The sequence below is a fragment of the Triticum dicoccoides genome, chromosome 3B, assembly GCF_002162155.2.
Source record: "Triticum dicoccoides isolate Atlit2015 ecotype Zavitan chromosome 3B, WEW_v2.0, whole genome shotgun sequence".
Classification (NCBI taxonomy): domain Eukaryota; kingdom Viridiplantae; phylum Streptophyta; class Magnoliopsida; order Poales; family Poaceae; genus Triticum; species Triticum dicoccoides.
The window spans coordinates 175327135-175351506 of NC_041385.1; positions in this window are offsets into that span (position 1 = coordinate 175327135).

Here is a 24372-nt window from a genome sequence, read left to right on the forward strand (position 1 = left end):
AATCATTTTTGCAATAATTTTATACACCACATTGCACAGACTAATTGGTCTAAACTGGGTTACCTTCTCCGGAGAATTGACTTTTGGTATCATCACAATCGCAGTATCATTCCGGCCAGATGGGATAGTGCAAGTGTTTACTGCTTTCAAAACCTCCTCAATCAGATCATCTCCTAACATTGGCCAAAACCTTTTATAGAAAATAGCATGGAGCCCATGAGGTCCTGGGGCTTTCAAATCCCCAATGTCGAACAAGGCTTTACGAACATCATCAGCCGTATACGGAGAAAGGAGGGCATTATTCATCTTAGTAGATACTCTCCTCTTTACTAGTGATAACACATCCTGATTAGGTTGCTCGATCTCTGAGGTAAAAAGCTTTTTAAAATATTCTGTGATATGATCCTTCAATTCCGTATCTTGTCGCCAGACCCCAGTATCATCGAGAAGTTTTTTGATATGATTTCTCTTTTTCCTAGCAGTAGCTGCATTATGGAAGAAGGAAGTATTTCGGTCTCCGTGCATCAACCAATTTGCTCTACCTCTTTGTAACCAAAAAATCTCTTCCTGATCCAACAGATTCTCAATGAGAACTACAATTTCTTTCTGCCTAGAAAGGGAATCTATATTCATAGGGCCACGTTTCAATTTCTCTAACTCTTTTTTTAATTTATTAATTCTCCGTTTCGGTCCCTTCAAGATCTCACGGTCCCAGGAATGTAGATCGGCGTGTACTGCTCGGGTCCTGTCTGCGAGCGTTGGGCCAATACCAGCCAGCTTTGCCTTCTCCCATGATGTCTTGACAATTTCACTAACAGTTTCTTCTTTAAGCCATCTGGCTTCAAATTTTTTAATACCCCTATTCAGCGGCCTAAACATATTACCATCAAAATAATCCATATCCAAAACTAACGGCCGGTGGTCAGAATGTACATGGTTTTCATTAATCACAGCCGCCCGAGGATTCATGGTTTTTATTAATTCCTCTCATATCATGGTTTCTCTTTTTATCAAAAGCTTCATCCACACCAAACTCAACAAGAACTCGTGAGATAGGTTAGTATAAACCAATGCAAAACCTTATCATTTTCTACTGTAACAAATCACTAAAATTATTATTCAACATTGCATACTAAATGCCTCTGCATATTTAACACTCCTGTCCTCACATAGAATCACTAAACAAGCAAGCATATGCAAACAATGCAACCATAACAGCAGTCTGCCAAAACAGTATAGTCTGTAAAGAATGCAAGAGTATAAATACTTCCCTAACTCCAACAATTATGAGAAAAATACTACGATGTAGAAGATTTATCATAGCTCATTATGCAAAAAGTTTCAACATTATATCATGCTCTGACTTTTCTAGGGAGTTTTTGCAACAGCGGTAAACTTTCTGTTTTCAAACAGCAACATGTATACTAGAAAAATAAGCATGGCAAAGGCTATCCTTGACATTTTTATTGAAAATAAAGATGCAAAACATTATTATAAATAACAGCAAGAAAACACTAACAAAAGAAAATGACGCTCCAAGCAAAACACATATCATGTGGTGAATAAAAATATAGCTCCAAGTAAAGTTACCGATGAACGAAGACGAAGGAGGGGATGCCATCCGGGGCATCCCCAAGCTTAGGCTTTTGGCTATTCTTGAATATTATCTTGGGGTGCCTTGGTCATACCCAAGTTTAGTCTCTTTCCACTCCTTATTCCATCCATCGAATCTTTACCCAAAACTTGAAAACTTCACAACACAAAACTCAACAGAAAACTCGTAAGCTCCGTTAGTATAAGAAAATAAAACCACCACTTAGGTACTGTAATGAACTCATTATAAATTCATATTGGTGTAATATCTACTGTATTCTAATTTCTCTATGGTCCATACCTTCCGATACTACTCATAGATTCATCAAAATAAGCAAACAACACATAGAAAACAGAATCTGTCAAAAAAACAGAACAGTCTGTAGTAATATGTATCAAACGTATATGTATGGAACTCCAAAACTCCTACCAAATTAGGAAGTCCTAAGCAATTTGTGTAACAATCCATACCAAAAAGAATCAGATCAGAATCACGTTTATGTGAATTAACAAAACAAATTGACTGGGTGCAAAAGTTTCAGATTTTCAGCAGGATCAACACAACTATCACCGTAAGCTATCCTAAAGGTCTTACTTGGCACTTTATTGAAAGAAAACCTATAAAACATGATTACTACAGTAGCATAATCATGTGGACACACAAAGACAGTAACGGTAAATGTTGGGTTGTCTCCCAACAAGTGCTTTTCTTTAATGCCTTTCTAGCTAGGCATGATGATGGCAATGATGCTCACATAAAAGATAAGAATTGAAACATAACGGGAGCATCATGAAGCATATGACTAGCACATTTAAGCCTAACCCACTTCCTATGCATAGGTATTTTGTGAGCAAACAACTTAAGGGAACAATAATCAACTATCATAGGAAGGCAAAACAAGCATAACTTCAAGATTTTCAACACATAGAGAGGAAACTTGATATTATTGCAATTCCTACAAGCATATATTCCTCCCTCATAATAATGTTCAGTAGCATCATGAATGAATTCAACAATATAACCAGCACCTAAAGCAATCTTTTCATGATCTACTTGCATAGAAAATTTACTACTCTCCACATAAGCAAAATTCTTCTCATGAATAGTAGTGGGAGCAAACTCAACAAAATAATTATCATGTGAGGCATAATCCAATTGAAAACTAAAATCATGATGACAAGTTTCATGGTTATTATTATTCCTAATAGCATACAAGTCATCACAATAATCATCATAGATAGCAACTTTGTTCTCATAATCAATTGGAACCTCTTCCGAAATAGTGGATTCAACACTAAATAAAGTTGACACTCTTCCAAATCCACTTTCATGTTCATCACAATAAGATTCAACATCCTCCAAAATAGTGGGATCACTACTTCCTAAAGTTGACACTCTTCCAAATCCACTTTTATCAATATAATCATCATAAATAGGAGGCATGCTTTCATCATAATAAATTTGCTCATCAAAACTTGGGGGACAAAAAATATCATCTTCATCAAACATAGCATCCCCAAGCTTGTGGCTTTGCATATCATTAGCATCATGGATATTCAAGGAATTCATACTAACAACATTGCAAGCATGCTCATCATTCACATATTTCATGCCAAGCATTCTATGTAATTCTTCTTCTAGCACTTGAGCACAATTTTCCTTTTCATCATACTCACGAAAGATATTAAAAAGACGAAGCGTATGAAAAAATTCAATTCCATTTTTTGGTAGTTTTCTTTTATAAACTAAACTAGTGATAAAATAAGAAACAAAAAGATTCGACTGCAAGATCTAAAGATATACCTTCAAGCACTCACCTCCCCGGCAATGGCGCCAGAAAAGAGCTTGATGTCTACTACACAACCTTCTTCTTGTAGACGTTGTTGGGCCTGCAAGTGCACATGTTTGTAGGACAGTAGCAAATTTCCCTCAAGTGGATGACCTAAGGTTTATCAATCCATGGGAGACGTAGGATGAAGATGGTCTCTCTCAAGCAACCCTGCAACTAAATAACAAAGAGTCTCTTGTGTCCCCAACACACCCAATACAATGGTAAATTGTATAGGTGCACTAGTTCGGCGAAGAGATGGTGATACAAGTGCAATATAGATAGTAGATATAGGTTTTTGTAATCTGAAAATATAAAAGCAGCAAGGTAACTAATGATAAAAGTGAGCGTAAACGGTATTGCAATGCTAGGAAACAAGGCATAGGGTTCATACTTTCACTAGTGCAACTTCTCTCAACAATAATAACATAGATAGATCATATAACAATCCCTCAACATGCAACAAAGAGTCACTCCAAAGCCACTAATATTGAACAAACAAAGAGATTATGGTAGGGTACGAAACCACCTTAAAGTTATCCTTTCTGCTCAATCTATTCAAGAGTCCGTAGTAAAATAAAACAAAGCTATTCTTTCTGTTCAATCTATCATAGAGTTCGTACTAGAATAACACCTTAAGACACAAATCAACCAAAACCCTAACGTCACCTAGATACTCCATTGTCACCTCAAGTATCCGTGGGCATGATTATACGGTATGCATCACACAATCTCAGATTCATCTATTCAACCAACACAAAGTACTTCAAAGAGTGCCCCAAAGTTTCTAACGGAGGGTCAAGACGAAAACGTGTGTCAACCCCTATGCATAGGTTCATGGGCGGAACCCGCAAGTTGATCACCAAAACATACATCAAGTGGCACGTGATATCCCATTGTCACCACAGATAAACACGGTAAGACATACATCAAGTGTTCTCAAATCCTTAAAGACTCAATCCGATAAGACAACTTCAAAGGGAAAACTCAATTCATCACAAGAGAGTAGAGGGGGAGAAACATCATAAGATCCAACTATAATAGCAAAGCTCGCGATACATCAAGATCGTGCGATAGAGAGAACACGAGAGAGAGAGAGAGATCAAACACATAGCTACTGGTACATACCCTCAGCCCCGAGGGTGAACTACTCCCTCCTCGTCATGGAGAGCGCCGAGATGATGAAGATGGCCACCGGTGAGGGATCCCCCTCCGACAGGGTGCCGGAACGGGCTCCCGAGAGGTTTTTGGTGGCTACAGAGGCTTGCGGCGGCGGAACTCCCGATCTATCTTCTTATTCGATGTTTTTAGGGTAAGTAGGCTTATATAGGCGAAAGAAGTCAGTCGGGAGAGCCTTGAGGGGCCCACGAGAGGGTAGGGCGCGCCCGGGGGTGGGGGGGGGGGGGGGACGCCCCCCCTGTCTCATGTGTTCCTCGATGCTCCCTTTACTTCAACTCCAAGTCTCCTGGGTCATAATCTTCCCAAAAATCACACTGCCGAAGGTTTCATTCCATTTGGACTCCACTTGATATTCCTTTTCTTCGAAATACTGAAACAGGCAATAAAACAGCAATATGGGTTGGGCCTACGGTTAGTAGATTAGTCCCAAAAGCAATATAAAAGTGTATAATAAAGCCCATAAACATTCAAAACCGATAATAAAATAGCATGAATGCTTCATAAATTATAGATACGTTGGAGACGTATCACAACACGTGATGCGTGCCTACGCGCCAGACTCCCCCAACTGGGAGCGCTGGTTTGCGCTAGAGTACGAGGAGGAGCATCACCGTGTTGTCCACATCGACCATGATGTTCCCTCGCCACCCCCACAAGTATTGATAGAGGATGAGGAGGCGGAGGCGGAGTACCAAGCTGCCCTCAAGGAGGCCCTGGAGCATGGACTGGAGGCGAGTTGGCTCAAGGAGGACACCCGTTGGGATGGGCTGGAGCACGCCCTTGCCTTGTTGGCGGCGAGGTGTTGGGAAACATTGCATGGAAAACAAAAATTCTCTATGCACACGCAAGATCTATCCATGGAGATGCACAGCAACGAGAGGGGGAAAGTGTGTCTATGTACCCTCGTAGACCTTAAAGGGAAGCGTTTAGTAACGCGGTTGATGTAGTCAAACTTCTTCGCACTCCAACCGATCAAGTACCGAGCGTATGGCAAGGTAGTGGATGAGTTCCGGCAGCACAACGGCGTGGTGACGGTGATGATGATGCTATCTCCATAGGGCTTCACCTAAGCACTATGAAAATATGACTAAGGGTGTAAACGGTGGAGGGGGGCGCCGCACATGGCTAAAACAATGTTGTATCTTGTGCTAGGCGCCTCCTACCACATATATATAGGTGGGGTGGAGGGAGCATCCAGGAGGCGCCCCCAAGTAGGCCGAATCCTACTTGGGGTCTTCCCTCAAGTGTCTCCCCCCTTTCCTTATTTGGACTGCGGGAGGAAGGAAGGAGGAGGTTCCCCCCTTTCCTTTCTCTCCCGAGGAGGGAAAGGCACGAGGGGCCACCCCTCCCCTTTTCTTCCCCTAGGGCCGGCCAGACAAGGGAAGGGGCGCACCAGCCCCTTGTGGGTTGGTCTGTCCCCCCCCCTTGGCCCATAAGGCCCATACACTTGCCGGGTTCCTGGAACCCCTTCTGGTGACCTGATGAGTACCTGCACTCCGAAACTATTCCGGTGTCCGAATACCATCGTCCTATATATCAATATTTACCTTTCGACCATTTCGGGACTCCTCGTCATGTCTGTCTCATCTGGGACTCCGAACAACATTCTGTCACCAAATCATATAACTCATATAACATTATATCCTCAACGAATGTTAAGCGTGCGGACCCTACGAGTTCGAGGACTATGTAGACATGACCGAGACACCTCTCCGATAAATAACCAGTAGCAGAACCTGGATGCCCATATTGGTTCCTACATATTCTACAAAGATCTTATCGGTCGAACCATAATGACAGCATACGTAATTCTCTTTGTCCATCGGTATGTTACTTGCCCGAGATTCGATCGTCGGTATCTCTATACCTAGTTCAATCTCGTTACTGATAAGTCTCTTTACTCGTTTTGTAATACATCATCTTGCAACTAACTCATTAGTCACTTTGCTTGCAAGGCTTCTTATGATGTGTATTACCAAGAGGGCCCAGAGATGCCTCTCCGATACCCGAAGTGACAAATCCTAAACTCGATCTATGCCAACTCAACAAACACCTTCGGAGATACCTGTAGATCATCTTTATGATCACCCAGTTATGTTATGACGTTTGATAGCACACAAGGTATTCCTTCAGTATCCGGGAGTTGCATAATCTCATAGTCGAAGGAATATGTATTTGTCATCAAGAAAGCGATAGCAATAAACTAAACGATCAATATGCTAAGCTAACGGATGGGTCTTGTCCATCACATCATTCTCCTAATGATGTGATTCCGTTATCAAATGACAACCCATGTCTATGGTTAGGAAACCTTAACCATTTTTATCAATGAGCTAGTCTAGTTGAGGCTCACTAGGGACATGGTATTTGTTTATGTATCCACACATGTATCTAAGTTTCTGATCAATACAATTCTAGCATGAATAATAAAACTTTATCATGAATAAGAAAAAATAAAATAACAACTTTATTATTGCCTCTAGGGCATATTTCCTTCAGCCTCCCACTTGCACTAGAGTCAATAATCTAGTTCACATCGCCATGTGATTAACACCCATAGTTCACATCGCCACGTGACTAATACCCAAATAGTTTACTAGAGTCAAATAATTTAGTTCACATCGCCATGTGATTAACACTCAAAGAGTACTTAGGTCTGATCATGTTTTGCTTGTGAGAGAAGTTTAGTCAATGGGTCTACCCCATTTAGAGCCGTATGTATTTTGCAAATTTCTATGTCTACAATGCTCTACATGTAGCTACTCTAGCTAATTGCTCTCACGTTCAATACGTATCCAGATTGAGACTTGGAGTCATCTGGATCGGTGTCAAAGCTTGCATTGACGTAACCCTTTACGATGAACTCTTTATCACCTCCATAATCGAGAGACAATAGGGGGGAAAGTGTAGAGCTTTACCCTTTCATTAGTACTTCTTTTATATTCTATTGGTTTTCACATCTTTCTATAGTTGGTAATATAAGCATTTTCATTGCAATTTACCATGCAAAACATATATATTTCTTTAAGAGTAATTTCAACATGGTCGTTGAATATGAATGCTTCAAACCAACTATTTTTATGTGACAATTCTTCACACCCCAAAAATATACAAAGTTCATTATAAAGTTCAAGGCTGGTTAAGTTATTGCTATTTTTAGCCACGATTCGATCATGAAAAAGTGTGCATTGGAAATTAAGATGAACGAATCTATTGCAAAGTTCACAAGTAATGGGATGAAGAGAAAATATTTTTGTAGCAAATTTATCTATCACCTTAAGCCACCGATTGGTTTCATCATGTTTATGCTTCTTACATTATTTATCATCCCTATAAGGCATGTCTTCACAAACTCTATGCACTCCACAAAAATTGACATGCTTATAAGAAACTTCTTTATCATGACTGTGCAATCATCATTAGTATTGTGAATATTCATAGCAAGCACACTAACAACATTGCAATCATGTTTACATTCAACGATTTAGAGCCAAACATCTTATTGACTTCTTCTAACACTTGAGCACAATTTTCCTTTCCATTATTTTCATGAAAGGCATTAAAAAGATGAAGCACATGAGGCAACCTCAATTTCATTTTTTGTAGTTTTTTTATAGACTAAACTAGTGATAAACAAGAAACTAAAATATTCAATTGCAAGGTCTAAAGATATACCTTCAAGCACTCACCTCCCCAGCAACGACGCCAAAAAAGAGCTTGATGTCTACTATGCAACCTTTCTTCTTGTAGACATTGGGCCTCCAATTGCAAAGTTTTGTAGGATAGTAGCAAATCTCCCTCAAGTGGATGAACTAAGGTTTATCAATCCGTGGGAGGAGTAGGATGAAGATGGTCTCTCTCAAACAACCCTGCAACCAAATAACAAATAGTCTCTTGTGTCCCCAACACACCCAATATAATGGTAAATTATATATGTGCACTAGTTCGGCGAAGAGATAGTGATACAAGTGTAATATGTATGGTAGATATAGGTTTTTGTAATCTAAAAATATAGAAACAACAAGGTAGCAAGTAACAAAAGTGAGCAAAAATGGTATTCCAATGCTTGGAAACAAGGCCTAGGGTTCATACTTTCGCTAGTGCAAATTCTCTCAACAATGATAACATAATTAGATCATATGGTAACCCCTCAACGTGCGACAAAAGTCACCCCAAAGTTCCTATCGCGGAGAACATAAGATGAAATTGCTTTTAGGGTACGAAACCACCTCAAAGTTATTCTTTCCGATCAATCCATTGAGCTATTCATATAAGTGTCACAAACCGCCCTAGAGTTCGTAGTAAAATAACACCATATGATACACATCAATCAACCCTAATGTCACCTAGATACTCCAATGTCACCACAAGTATCCGTGGGTCAATTATACGATATGCATCAAACAACTTCAGATTCATAATATTCAATCCAACACAAAGAACCTCAAAGAGTGCCCCAAGATTCCTACCGGAGAAACAAGGACGAAAACGTGCATCAACCCCCTATGCATAGATTACCCCAATGTCACCTCGGGAATCCACGAGTTGAGTGCCAAAACATACATCAAGTGAATCAATAGAACGCCCCATTGTCACCACGGGTATCGCACACAAGACATACATCAAGTGTTCTCAAATCCGATAATAGTGAAACCTCAAAGGTAAAACTCAATTCATCACAAGAAGATAGAGGGGGAGAAACACCATATGATCCAACTATAATAACAAAGCTCGCGGTACATCAAGATCGTGCAAAATCAATAACACGAGAGAGAGATCAAACACATAGCTACTGGTACATACCCTCTGCCCCGAGGGTGACCTACTCCCTCCTCGTCATGGAGTCCGCTGGGATGATGAAGATGGCCACCGGTGATGGATTCCCCCTCTGACAGGGTGCCGGAACGGGGTGCTGATTGGTTTTTGGTGGCTACTGGGGCTTGCAGCGGCGGAACTCTCGATCTAGGTTTATTTTCGGGGGTGTCTGTATTTATAGGAATTTTTGGCGTCGAAAACAAGTCAGGGGGGTCCACGAGTCAGCGACAAGGCATGGGGCACACCCTCCACCCTTGCCGTCACCTCGGGACTCTTCTAGCCCAACTCCGATGCTCCTGGGCTTCTTCTGGTCCATAAAAAATCATCATAAAATTTCAACTCGTTTGGACTCCGTTTGATATTCCTTTTCTGTAAAACACAAAAACAAGGAAAAACATAAACTGACACTGGGCTCTAGGTTAATAGGTTAGTCCCAGAAATAATATAAAATAACATATAAATGCATATAAAACATCCAAGATGGATAATATAATAGCATGGAACAATAAAAATTATAGATACGTTGGAGGCGTATCAGTTGGGTGTTTCTTTAAATGTGAACCGCCGATGCTTGCTCTTATGATAATTATTCGCTCGTGGGCAACTTTGGTTGTGTGCGTGGATTGATGGTCCATAGTGTTTCTTTTGTTGTTTTGCCATGACATGTAGAGAAATTCTTATTTATATTATTTTCTAATTTTGGGTTATTCAATTGTATTCTACTATACTTATGTATGGTAATGATCAGCTATAGTTTCTCAAAGTAATATGTTGGAGTACTATTGTTACTAACAATATCATGTCCTGGATGTTTATCTGGACAAACCGAGATATGTGAAAAGGGAGCAAAAAAATGGAACTCCTGTTCCATAAAAGACGGTGGAAGCAAATAAGATGAGACATCGGTTCCAGCAAAAACACAACATGGTGGCAGCAAACTGAGATGCCGGTTCTAGCAAAATAAAGAAGGTGGTAGCAAAAAGTTGGTCTGGTTCCAGCAAAATCTAAAGACGATAGTAGCAGAAAATTGGGACTGATTGCAACAAAAATGCAAACTGGTTCCAACGTGTGCACGTCACAATTGCAGCACTGTCGTCCAGTCGAGGTCACCACGCCGGGTCGTGGTCACCACCGCCATGGGATGGCCCCTGTTGGTAGCAACTTCGCCATGGATGGTTGCAACTAGTCATATAGAGGTTGCAACCATCCCGTTGCACCGCCGTGGCTCGGATGCAAAACGATGCAACTCTGTGCACCACTGGATTGCATCCCATCGCGATACACCATCGGCGCTGTCGTAGCAAAACAGTTGTCCGGCTGCAGCTTTTTGTGTTGCCGACTGCAGTCCATCGTGGCAGCATTGTCGGCGCCGTAGCAAAACGATTTGCTGGCTGTAGCTTTTTATTTTGCCGGTCCCAGCTGCTGGCGCAGCCGATAGCAGCACCGGAGCTTTCCGGTTCTAGCAGAGGTGGGTGGTTGCAGCAAACAATGTTGTCGAGGGGTGGACTGCGGCGGTGCTCCTAGGGGGCAACGACAACATGGGCTTGCAGCGTCACTGGTGTGCCCGACCATGCTTTACACTCATGGAAGAAGGGAGAGAGGTGGCAGAAGAAATTGGGGACGAATGGATCAATAGGAAAAAGAAAGATGTCGATGAGAGAGGATAAAGGACGTGTGGATGTGGGTCATCTGGATAAAATGAGAAGCGGTGCATTTGGGGGCCCCACAACTACATGGGCGAGTGGTGTGTGACCGGCCGAAGCTTCGGCCGGCGCACCGTTTTTAAGCGTTTTCCTTTTTTTTTGCCTCAACTCCCGTAAACGATGGTTAATTTAAAGATAGGAAAGCCGTTGAAGTTGCTCTTTGCCCATGTAAACCATACTTAGGGCCTCTTTGATTCGTAGGATTTTGAAAACGTAGGAACAGGAAAAGTATAGGGTTGAAGTGGCATGCCCACTTGAATCCTATATGATTAGCAATGAATGTTTGATGCCACAGGAAAAGTAAAGGAATTATAAAAAAAGGTTGGAGTTGATGTTAGATTTCCTATGAAACTAGTAAGCATGCACGTGTAACGCACGCATTATAATCTGCAATAAAACATCTATTTTGAATCTTATTTCTCTTTTAGTGAGTTTTTTACCGAGCCATTTAAGAAATCGTACACCATTGCATGCCGCATCCTCTCCTGAGTCTAGTAAATGTTTGGCCTATTTCCTATTATTTGTAGTCAAAATAGTTCAAACATCAACCACTTTTGATAATAATTGTGGCCATGGTAGTCTTTCTATTCCACCTTAGGGTATCTTTGATCCAGAATATTTTCATTGAAAATTCAGAGGGTTGAATCCATATGATTTTTTTCTAGGCACTCTTATTATATGAATGAATTAATCCTATAGAAAAAAATTCTACAGATTCTTTTGCACTACATTCCTTAGGAAGTTTCATTCTACACTAACCTCTTAGAATTCATTGTTTAATGTATTCTAACTAAAGTAGCCCGCTCGCAAATTTAATTGAAAATCAAATGAGCAAATGCCACATATGGACCAAAGGAACAAAATTCCAGTATGTTGTTCACATAATGTAAGAAGATCATTTAATTGAAAATCAAATGAGCAAATGCCACATATGAACCCAACGAATAAAATTCTAAGAAGATCATGTGCTGGCATTGAATGAAACTAAATTATGCAGTGCATGCAAGGCATTTTGTTTGTTTGTGCATTTGGGAAAGCAAGACTGGTCACGGGCAATGATGGTTGATAGATGCTAAGGGGAAAAGAAATCAATAGGGAGAAAGATTAATGGCAAACAATTCTCAATAGAAAAATGATAATAAAATAATTCGAACTTGTTTGTTGGTCTGCATCTATTAAACATAATTTAAAAACAAAAAAACTAAACTATGTAAGTTATGTCTTCCTAAGCATATAGGTAGCTGAAAATGCAGTGAACATATTTTGTTCACAAACGTAGGTTCATAAGAAGACAGAAGGCACACATACTTCCTATATTCCAAGCAGACCAGGCATAAAGTTTCTTTGGATAACTAATCTTGTCTCACGATTGATACAGTGTCAACCATTCAGTGCAAAAGTCTCATGCCCATCCAAACAATTGTTCTTTAGGTCTTTGCACATGATGACTGTCTCATGTGAAATTACATTAAGTTTGCCTAGAGACCATAAAAACTTGCCAACTATGAATGATCCATAAACAAATACATGCATGTAGTGGTAGAATTGTATGATAGATACACACATCTTTGTATAACTGTTCTCTGCATGCATACAATATTGTTCTGAGTGTTGATGGTTCTAAAGAAATCCGTACCTGAACATCCATGCTGATGGTCATGAAGAAATCCCATATAGCCGCAGAACTTGTCATGCAAAATTCAAAAAGGGGCAGCTCCTCGCCTACATGCTGGCATGCTGATAGATCTCATATAGATGCAGAACTTGTCATGCTGATAAATCCCACATTTCTCTTTCTTAACATATACATTGCTTCTCTGTTTTTTGAACACAAAAAATGTGTCATTATATTTACAAATACGAAGCTGAACCAATCACTGACTGCAAGCACTCCTCAAATCTGGATATTACATAATTCTGAACATAAATTTCTCAAGTTTACAAAAATTTCAGAGAGAAAGAATCCAATCCTTGTTGTTGCTTGAAGTGCTCAAGAGGAGCAGCGGCTGTGAAGGTTTAGAGAAGTAATAGCAGTGGGGTAGCAGGGAGAAAAGAAGCAGCAGCAGGTTGGGATTCAGATAAACACATCAAAGGGAGATTCAGAGAGGAGTAGATGGGAAGGAGCAAGAGCGGAGAGCAGATTAGGATTAGCAAGGGGCAACAAGATTAGAGGAGTAGCAGCAGTATAGAGAGTAAGAGAAGAGAGGATACATGAATTTGTCTCTTCTTTCTCCCTCTTGTTTCTCTTTCTTTTTCTTCTACATAGAGTCGCGGCCCTTGTGGAATTGCCAGATCCACCTGCATCCGATCCATTCCCAGCGTTGCTGGCCCTCGCGAGCTCCTCCTTGTCCTCCTGCATCCACCCGAGCGTCCATGGGCGTCTGCTGCGTCTACAATGACTGCGGTCCAGCACGCGCGTCCGACGCATCCAGCGCCGCCACCGGCAGCAACTGCTTCATACGCGTCTCCCCTCATGCTCCTCATCTCATCCGGGCAGCGTGTCGCCCGCGCCCGTCATGTTGCTCGCTGCCTCGCTGGACGACCATCACGGCATCACTACCCGAGCGCCGCCTCACACGCTAGCGGTGGCACATCCTCCGGTGAGCCTCTCGTCTACCGCTCGCAAGCTCCAGCTGCTGCCGCCCCTGGCATTCTGCATCGAGCAGCCGCGCTGTCCCCAACCGCTTGAGCCGCCGTGTTGACCCTGCTCCACCTCGCCGCGTGGTAGTAGCCGTCCCCGCCGTCGGCAAGGGTGCCGCCTGTCGGTGTCAAAACCGGCGGATCTCGGGGTAGGGGGTCCCGATCTGTGCGTCTAGGCTGATGGTAAAAGGAAGCAAGGGACACAATGTTTACTCAGGTTTGGGCCCTCTCGATGGAGGTAAAACCCTACTTTCTGCTTGATTAATATTGAAGATATAGGTAGTACAAGAATAGATTTACCACGATATCGTAGAGGCTAAACCCTAGAAGCTAGCCTATGATGGTATGATTGTAATTGTGATCGGCCTTCTAAGGACCAACCTCTCCGGTTTATATAGACACCGGAGAGGGCTAGGGTTTACATGGAGTCGGTTACAAGGAAGGAAATACAACATCCGGATCGCCAAGCTTGCCTTCCACGCCAAGGGGAATCCCATCCGGACACGGGACGGAGTCTTGAGTCTTGTATCTTGACGCTTCAATAGTCTGGATGATGTATATAGTCCGGATGTCCAGATACCCCCTATGGAAGTGCGTTATATCGACTAGAGGGGGGGTGAATAGGCAATTTTTATGAATTCTTCACCGAGGAATTTGCTGGTGAGGAAATTCCTAAATGAAGAACTACTAGCAACGGAATAAGTACTCAGAAGTAAACATAACAGAACACAAGCATAGTCATCATGATGAAATGAAGACAAGCACAGAGTAGAGAAAGCGTAAACACAGGATAACACAAGAAAGAAGACGGGCAGACTGAAGAAATTGATCTGAGGAAATTGAGAAAGTCTTCAGTCAAAGTCTTCAAACAGATATAAACATGCACACAACAACAGACATGAGGAAATGAAAGAGTTGAGGAAATAGAACCAATAGGCTTGGTGAAGACAATGATTTGGTAGACCAGTTCCAACTGCTGTCTTAGTTGTACATCTGGTTGGAGCGGCTGAGTATTTAAACTCGAGGACACACAGTCCTCACCGTATTCTCCTTGAGCTAAGGTCACACAGACCTCACCCAATCACTCGTGGTAAGTCTTCAGGTGACTTTTGAACCTTCACAAACTCGGTCACTCGGCGATCCACAATTCCTCTTGGATGCTCTAGACCTTGACGCCTAACCGTCTGGAAGAAGCACAGTCTTTAAAGGAAACAAGCGTCGGATTCACGCAGGATCAATCTCTTCAGTGATGCCCAATCACTTTGGGTTTGTAGGTGTTGGGTTTTTCGGTTTTCCTCACTTGATGATTTTCGCTCAAAGTCCTCGGAGGATGGGTTGCTCTCACTTGACAAGTGTCAGTTTCTCTCGGAGCAGCCAACCAGCTAGTGGTTGAAGGGGGCGGCTATTTATAGCCTAGGGAGCAGCCTGACATGATAAGACATAAATGCCCTTGTCTGATATGACCGTTAGGTGGGTAGATATTTTGGAACCGCTAGCGCATAGCACAACAACGGTAGAAATTTTGACTATAAAAATCCTTCGGGCTATCATGTTCCTCACTGTGTAGGCAATTCACACTGGTGAATTCCTAACTCCTCAGTCAGAACAAATTCCTCAGAGACAAGAAGAACTTTGTCTCTCTCACTGAAGAATATGACTGAACTGTATGAGATTTCCAATGGCTTCACTCGAAGGGATTGGTAGGTTTAGGATTTTGAGTTGAGCATCACATGGAAATTTTTCCTTAGTATTTCCTCGACCCCCTTTAACAGTACGGTGTTTCCTATGACTCAAGAAAGAGAAAATGAAACTACGAAAACAAAAGTCTTCACGCTTCATGTTCCTCGAATGATTTCCTAGTCTTCAAGGTCACACCAATTTCTTCACTTTCAAAGTCTTCAGAGATCCAAAGTCTTCAGTTGAAGAACTTCATTTTTAGGGGTCGACTTTCTCTTTAAATATCAAACACCTTAGACTTATAGACCTGTGTACACTCACAAACGCATCAGTCCCTTAACCTATAAGTCTTCAATACACCAAAATCATAAGGGGCACTAGATGCACTTACAATCTCCCCCTTTTTGATGATTGATGACAATATAGGTTAAGTTTTCAACAGGGATAAACATGTGAAGTGTAAATACTGATATTGAGGAATTTGATTGCCAGATATAGAAGAACTTCCCCTGAAGATGTGCATAGTGAGGAATTTGCTTTTGAAGCAATGCACACTTGAAGAGTATAATCATGGAGATCTCTCCCTATATCTTGTAATTCATACACGCATTTGATATATAATATGAAGAATTTGAAATGCATGATGAAATATGGTGACTGATGTAATTCAGCTTGCGTGCATTAACATTAATGAGGAATAAGCATGCAGAAGAACACAGCAAAAGTATCATGTCACCATAGAGTTTAAGATTACAACTCGATCCAGCAAAGTCATCAGAAGAACGAGAGTTGTAACTTAGCAAAAAATGCCCATATAAGATAGACCCGCTTGAAGACTAACTCAAATTTCTCCCCCTTTGTCATCGAATGACCAAAAGGGTTGAAACTGAGGACTAACGCCCCTGAAGAATATCATGAAGATGGAGGAGGGCCAGCGTTGTCAGGGTCATGAGTCGATATAGGGCCTGCTGCAGTGTCGTCCAAGTCTTCATGCTCGTCCGTGGCGCATGATGAAGAATATGAGCTGGCCACCATGGAAGGAACCTTGACCCTCTTGAATCTCTTCGGTGGAGGAGCAGACCAGTCAAAGTCTTCCTTGAAGGCCATTTGCTTCAGATCTTCTTCACCATATAGATGTGACAGAATAGCCCAGGTGCGATAAAACACTTCATGGAGGTAGTAGTGGTTTTTCTTCACTGCATTATGTGTGGAAGTCATGTTGTGAAGAATAGAACCAAACTGACGCTTAACCCACTTGTGGTTGCGATCCACCTGCTGGTGAAGACTTATCAACAGTTCATGATCAGTCAGCACACGAGGAGCAGTAGCTTGAGGACTTGTCTTGGTAGCATTGGCAGCAGTATCATGAGTGGCAGAGTCATCATTGGTGGAGTAAGATGCAGCTTTGCGGAACTGACCATCCAATGGACGAATGCCTTCATCGATAATGGCTGGTGACTTGCCCTTCTCATCAGATGAGGAAATTGTCCGCTTGAGGACTTCAATAGGGGGCAAGTAGCTAAGGTGATCATGAAAATCAGCCTTGTAGTTGAGTGAAGACCTTGTTCTGAGGAATCTCATGATCCACGGCGCGTAAGGCTTCAGCTCAAATGGAGAAAGTGCAACATTCGCCAGAGTCCTCATGAAGAAATCATGATAATTTATGGGAATGCCATGCATGACGTTGAAAAGCATGTTCTTCATCATTCCGATAATTTCTTCATCGGATGAGTCATGGCCTTTGATGGGACTCATGGTCTTCGTCAGAATGCGGTAGATTGTTCTTGGCACATAGAGCAATTCCTTCATGAGGAATTTGGTCCTTGGAGCTTGTCCTGGCTTCAGCGGCTTCATGAGCACTTGCATATAGTGATCAGTGAGTTCAGGCTCATCATATAGACAACGAGCACCGTCAGGTGGAGGACTGATTGGTAAGGCACGAAGCAATTCAGAGGCTGGTGCCTTGTAATTAGTGTTTTCAGTCATCCAGTCCAACACCCATGAGTTGACATCAGCAGCATCGCCTATGATATGCAAAGTTGCGTAGAACTGAAGAATAAGTTCTTCATTCCAATCAACTATGCCAGAGCAGAAATTGAGCAAGCCAGCGTCATGAATCATGCTGAGGACTTGAGAGAAGCAAGGCATGGATTCCATGTCCACATGAGGAATATGCTCATGATCGAAGACTTTGTCCTTGTTGAAGAGCACTGAGGAATAGAAGTTGGCCTGGCTGGCAGTCCAGAAATGCTTCCTTCTAAGATGAGCATTGTCATAGGGGTTGAATTCCGTGAAGAATATGTGCTCGCCAAAGAAATCATCAGCCTTGAATTTTTGCTTCTTGGAGAAAGGATCCTTTGGCTTGGGCTGAGGAGTGTCAGTCAATTGCAGCACCACTTCAGGAATCGCAATCTCAGGTTCCTCAGGCTGAGGAATTTCAGGCTCTTCTTCAGCTTCAGCCTGGGTCATCAATTCTTCATTGACCATTTCTTCAACACTAGTGGCTGGAATTTCTTCATGAACACTTGGGGTTGCATGAGGTTCTTCAGATCCCATTTGCACTTCAGTGGCGGCAGGGGACTGAGGAATAGCTTGGAGTGGAGTGAACATTGGAGAGTTTGGATGTTGACTGTCCCAAAACTCATCATTAAGCACATGAGTGGTACACCCAATGTCCACATCCTCATCTTCAATTTCTTCAACACCTGCCTCTTCAGCAGTAGATTGAGGCAAATGTGAGGAAATGACTGGGGTTGAAGGGATCTTATCCACTTCAATTTCTTCATCCAACTGCTTTGACGAAGCAGCAGAAGGAGTTTCTTCATCAGATTCATCAGGAATCACATAATCTTCACCAAATGGAACAAGGTCCTTTGATGGCATTGATGAGACTGGAATGGCATCAATTGGATTGTCAATTGAACTGATCAGAGTCTTCATCTTCTTCGGAGCTGAAGAATTTGAAGAAGTTGATGCCTTCCTTTTCTTCACAGCTGCACGTTCTGCAGCCTTGGTCTTCTTTGCATCTGATGCAGATGGAAGGATTGGAGTTGGTGTAGGCGCAGGAGGTGCAGAGGACTTTGGTTCATTTTCCTCAGGCACAACTGATGCAGTTGTCCTGACTTGTTCACTTTCCTCAGGCACATGGCACATCACTAGTGGATGCCCTGGCAATATCTTCAGCGGCTGGAATGGAGTCACCAGCCCTGGCACTCTCATTTTCTTCAGCAGCCTGATTGTCATCAGCGGTGCTGGCATTTTCTTTAGTAGGCTGAGTAGAAGCCTCAGCCGGAGTAACTTCAACATGCACAGGTGGAGCAACACTTGAAGTGAATTTCTTCGTCAGATTGACGAAACGCACCTTGGCGCCCTTCCAATCAGCATGGTAGCGATCAAATTCATCACTCAGCTGTTTGATTTCAACTTGCAAGGCAAGGAGCTGATCAGGAGTGAGAGTGAGGACATTATCCTTGAGGTAGCGCTGTTTCTTGTACTGCGCTTTCTTCGAACTTCTGCCTTGTTCAAATTTCCACTTTTCTTCTTCAATGAAGGCAGTAAGAACACGACTTTGACCAGGAGTGAGGTTCATCTCTAGCAAAGGTGTGTTAGGATCCTTGTGCCACAGGTCAATATAGTCAAGGATCAACTTTGGATCCAGCATCAGCGGCACAGTGCTGCCTTTGGCTCTAGCGGTCCTGGCTAGCCTGTCTCTGATGATTTCGGAAAGTTCTTCATCATCAGCCTCATCATCATCAGAGGGTACATGGAAGGCGACCTGCTTCTTGTGAGGACTTGGGCGAGTGCCTCGTCCAGCAGTGGCCTTTTTCTTCAGCAGAGAGGGACCAGCCGAGAAATTTCGAGCAGCTGAGGAGCTTGCAGATGCTCCTGAGGCAATAGAGAAGCCTTGAGTCCTTTGGCACATGGCGAGATGCACAGGTGCCAAGGATTTTGTCGGAGCAGCTGAAGACTTTGACGGAGGAGCTGAGGACTTTGAAGGAGCGGTCTGAGGAATTTGTCGTGAGGGCCTTCAGGAATCTGGCCTTGATGGCATAGTAGAGGAGCTTGGTCGTGAGGGCATTGAAGGTGAAGCACTGGATTTATGTGCAGGCTTCTTGTGCATTGCCTTCTTTGGCTGACTAGCAGAGGCCTCAGCAGAGGCAGCAGCAGCAGAGTCTGTGTTGAATTTCTTCACTGCTTCCTTTGCTTGCTTAGCCAGTTTGGCTTGGCGCTTAGCCCATTCATCAGGATAATCCTCACCGCACTTGAGGCTGGTGCGATCTTCCAACTAGCCTGGTGCCAATGGAGGTCTTGGGCATGGAGGGTTGAGTGCGAATTTCTTCATATAATTGGGAGTGACATATCGGTACTCCCTCCATTCTCGTGCCCATCTCCTCTCTATCCTTTGTATGCGCACCTTGCGCTGATTTTTGTTCTCCTTTCCGAACTTGGCCTCATCAGGTGTGCAATAGTCTTTTAAATGTCCTCAGGGATCTCAAAAGCAGTCATGACCTCAGGCTTCTTTCCTCCCTTCTGTGGCCTTTGTCACCCATTTTCTTCAGCTGAGGAATATGAACAACTGAAGTTTCTGAAGAGGTATGCAACTTTTCTTCGAGGAACGGTGCAAATGAGTTAAGTTGATGAGAACCTAGTGATTCAGCAGCGGACATGAGTACCTATGAACAGAGTATAGTTGCAAGGAATTTGGAGAGGTCATATGCGTTCTCAGAAGATTTTTCAATAAGAACAAGTTTGAGGAATTTGACCAGATGAGTCTTGAGGAATTTCACTAAGCGTTCTTTGTCTTAGGTTCCAGAGTTGTGTAGATTCAAAATCCACACAATTGAGGAATCTTGAAGAAAATCATTGCTTAGAGAAACGAATCAAGAGCAGATGTCATGTGAGGTGTTCATGTGTGTGAAGATTTGAAGAATAAACACCTTTGAAGATTTTCAGGAAAACTTGAGAATCAAAGCGAGTAGTTAAAAGTAACTTTTAATTACCCGAAGTGAAGAACACGACGAACTGGGAAGAACAGAAGTGAAGTTCGTCAGGTCAGATCTTCCACGCCCTAACTCGGCAGAGGAAGACGGCTACGGCGGCGATGGAGTGAAGAAATCCACAACCGGCGCGAGTACGATGGCGACGAGGTCGAGGCAGTGAAGCTCTTCCTCACCGGCGACGATGAAGTAGCCGCGGCGCTAGGGTTTTGGGAAGCTCGAGCGGGAGAGAGCGCGAGCGAGGTAAAAGTGAAGTGAGGAAGAGACATGGGTATTTATAGAGGGAGTGAAAAACTGTTCAACCGAGGAAATCGGACGAACATGCCCCTGGCCTCTTCTCATTCGCTTGACATGTGTCACCCACGTACTGAGAGGTGGCGATCGTGTAGGATCGTGGGTGAATAGATAAGTATTGTTGTGAGAAGCGGAACGGTTTGAGCGGCAAAGCCGAAAATTCAAATAAGATAAGTTAAAAGTTCCGTTCGCAATTTCTTCAGCTGTCAAGGACACAGTGAAGAATTTGAACGAGTTTTAAATAGAACGCATATGAGGAATTTGTGAATAGACTGGGTTGAGTTTAGCATAGAGGGGGAAGGGTCCGATCACATTCACTTAGCAAAAGAAATCAACTTGAAGAAATAACAATAAGTGAATGCTGTAGAGGACATAAAACTCATATATATATATATATATATATATATATATATATATATATATATATATATATATATATATATATTAAAATGAAGAACAACACCGGAAAGAGTGAAGACAATGCAAAGTTGAAGAATTTGAAAAACTGAGGAATTTCAAAAACGAAGAAAAACTCAAATTGAAGATTTTCAACTTTGGTTGGTGGCGTAACCCACCGTATAAGAAAGCTGATTTCAGACACCACGTACAATTGTTGTAGGGCTCTGAGAATCAATTTCTTCATTAATTTCTTCACACTTAGAGGGTTAGTCTTCATTGATTGAAGAAAAACGTTACTTCGTGTGTTGTGCATCTAAGTCATCAAGTCAACAAGTGTTAGGAGGTGTGTCCATTTCAGAGAACATTCGAAGATTCTAGGATATTTAGCTCACACCGCAACTTGCTAAATCTCTTCTCATCCAAGGGCTTTGTGAAGATATCGGCCAACTGATCTACAGTGCTGACGTGGTCGATGGAGATGTCGCCCTTCAACACATGATCACGAAGAAAATGATGACGAATTTGAATGTGCTTGGTCTTCGAGTGCTGAACTGGGTTATGAGCAATCTTGATGGCACTCTCATTGTCACAGTAGAGAGGCACATTCTTCACGTTGACACCGTAGTCCTTGAGTGTTTGCTTCATCCATATTAGTTGAGCACAGCACGATCCAACAGCAATGTACTCAACTTCTGAAGTGGAGAGAGATACACAGTTCTGTTTCTTCGAGGACCAACAGACCAAAGATCGTCCAAGGAAATGACATGTACCAGATGTTGACTTGCAGTCCACGCGATCGCCAGCATAGTCAGAGTCTGAATATCCAATGAGATCAAAAGTGGAGCCCTTGGGATACCATAATCCAAGTGTTGGTGTGTGAGCTAAGTATCGAAGAATATGCTTCACAGCCTTATGGTGTGATTGCTTCGGTGTAGCTTGAAATCGGGCACACATGCAAACACTAAGCATAATATCCGTCCTAGATGCACATAGGTACAATAAAGAGCCAATCATGGAGCGGTATACCTTTTGATCGAAGTCTTTACCATTTTCATCAGTGCATAGATGGCCATTTGTGGGCATTTGAATTTTGACCCCTTTGCAATCTTGCATGCCGAATTTCCTCAATACGTCCTTGAGGTATTTCTCCTGAGATATGAATATTCCATTGTGTCGTGGATTTGTCATGGCAGATGTCCTTGTGAAAGGACTTAGTTGTGGAGCCATCGCTATGGGTTAACTTGAAGGGGTTAAAGCGGACACAAAGACACAAGGGTTTATACTAATTCGGCCCCTTCGATGAAGGTAAAAGCCTACGTCTAGTTGTGATGGAATTGATGTGGTCTCGATGACTAGGGAGCAAACAAGCTTCGCCTAGGCCTCGAGTTGTTGTTGTCTATCCTTGAACCGCCGCCGGGTCGTCCCCTTATATACACGGGTGACGCCCGTCGGTCCATAGAGTCCCACACCGGTTCATACTCGTATCCCGGTTGGTCTCTCTCTATTCCTAACTTACAATGCAAGTTTACATATCAAGCCGGTTTACGGCTACAGGTTCTAAACCGACTACAGGCCTTGGGCCTTCATCTGCTTAATCACCTTTAAACTACTAATGAAGCTAACCTGGCCCAGGTAGGCCGGTTCACGCCCAGTGGTAATATCCCCAACATTTGGCCCCAGATTGATTTGAACTGGTTCATGTCAATCCTTCACAAAAATCTTTGTCTTCAACATCTTCTGGTAATTGGTAAACCGCCCTGTCGTCATCATCTCTGGTTGCTGTAAACCGGCATGACGTCATCATGAAGTTAACATTTATAACGCCTTCTTTTATTAATAGATCTGCAATACCCAAAGCAGCAGCTCCACTTTCGAAATTTTTGGCTCCTGGATTCGCGCGCCTGACACACGTCCCCTGCCTTATAAATAGGACCGAAGGGTCATTTCCTTTTCTCCCCTTCGTCTCTTTCTCTTCGTCTTCCTCGCGTCACCCGCCTCAAAGCTCCGCCGCCGCCGTTGACCTCTACACCGTCTTGGGCCGCTGCATCAACCTGAACGTACCAGAGTACCGCGGTAGCCTTCCGCGTCTTCCTCGATTCTGGTAAGCCTTCTGTTCTTCTTAACATAGATCTGTTCTAGGGTTCGTGTTCTTGCCGTGTTCATAACTTGTTCATGCTCGTACTTAGACTCCTGGATAGATCTGTGAAACCCTGCTCTGACTAGCAGTAGCTTTTTAGCATCCACCTGTAGTTTCACACTCAAGTTTATAGATCTCATCCACATACCTGCCATTGATTTACTTCCGTTCTGCTTTACCCTTTTGAATATTTTCTGTTTTTCTGAACTTGCTTCAGATCCATTGCTACAATAAGACTTTGTGAAACCTGTTTCTGCATACTTAGCCATCCGCAATTGCCTTCAATGTTTAGATCAGGCGGCTTAACTTAATGTAGAAACAGTTAGTAAACCGGTATACACCATTAGTCCCCTTGTTGAACCGCCAGAATTCTTTATCCATATGATGCCACCTCATAGAAATCCGGTTTAAATGTACCGCCTCCGGTTTAACATTGTTCAGACCAGCACCTTCTTTTATCCAACATATTCTTGAACCAGAATCAACTATTTCTTGTAGCTCTCACCATGGCCAAACAAGTATATAGGTGCAACTGGGTTCCTTCTCGCGTCACAGAAACTCAGCTGGATGATTTAGTCTTGATCGGCGCTTTAGACAGCAAAGATACTATCCACTGGAGGGTTCCTGGTGATGAATGCCCTCCCACACCTCAAGAGGGAGAGGTTGTGATTTTTGCAGATCACTTAGCCCGGGGCTTCAAGCCGCCCGGTTCTAAATTGTATCGGGATGTGTTAGCCAATTTTCAGCTCCGCCCACAAGATACTGGCCCCAATTCTGTTACCAACCTATGTCACTTCCAAGTGCTCTGTGAGGTATACCTTCAAGAGGAGCCTTCAGTTGAATTGTTTAGAGACTGCTTCCACTTAAACCGCCGTACAGAATTCACTGATGGCCCTAATACCGAATTGGGCGGTATGGCAATTCAGAAAAGGAAAGAGATCACTTATCCCCATGCCAGACTACACAGTCACCCCAAGGAGTGGAATGCCACATGGTTCTACTGCAAAGATACTTCCCCTGATGATGAAAATCCTTTGCCTGGCTTTCGTCCGGAGCGGCTCAGCAATACACACCCCTTCCCACAAAGGTTAAGTGCCAAGGAGAGGAGT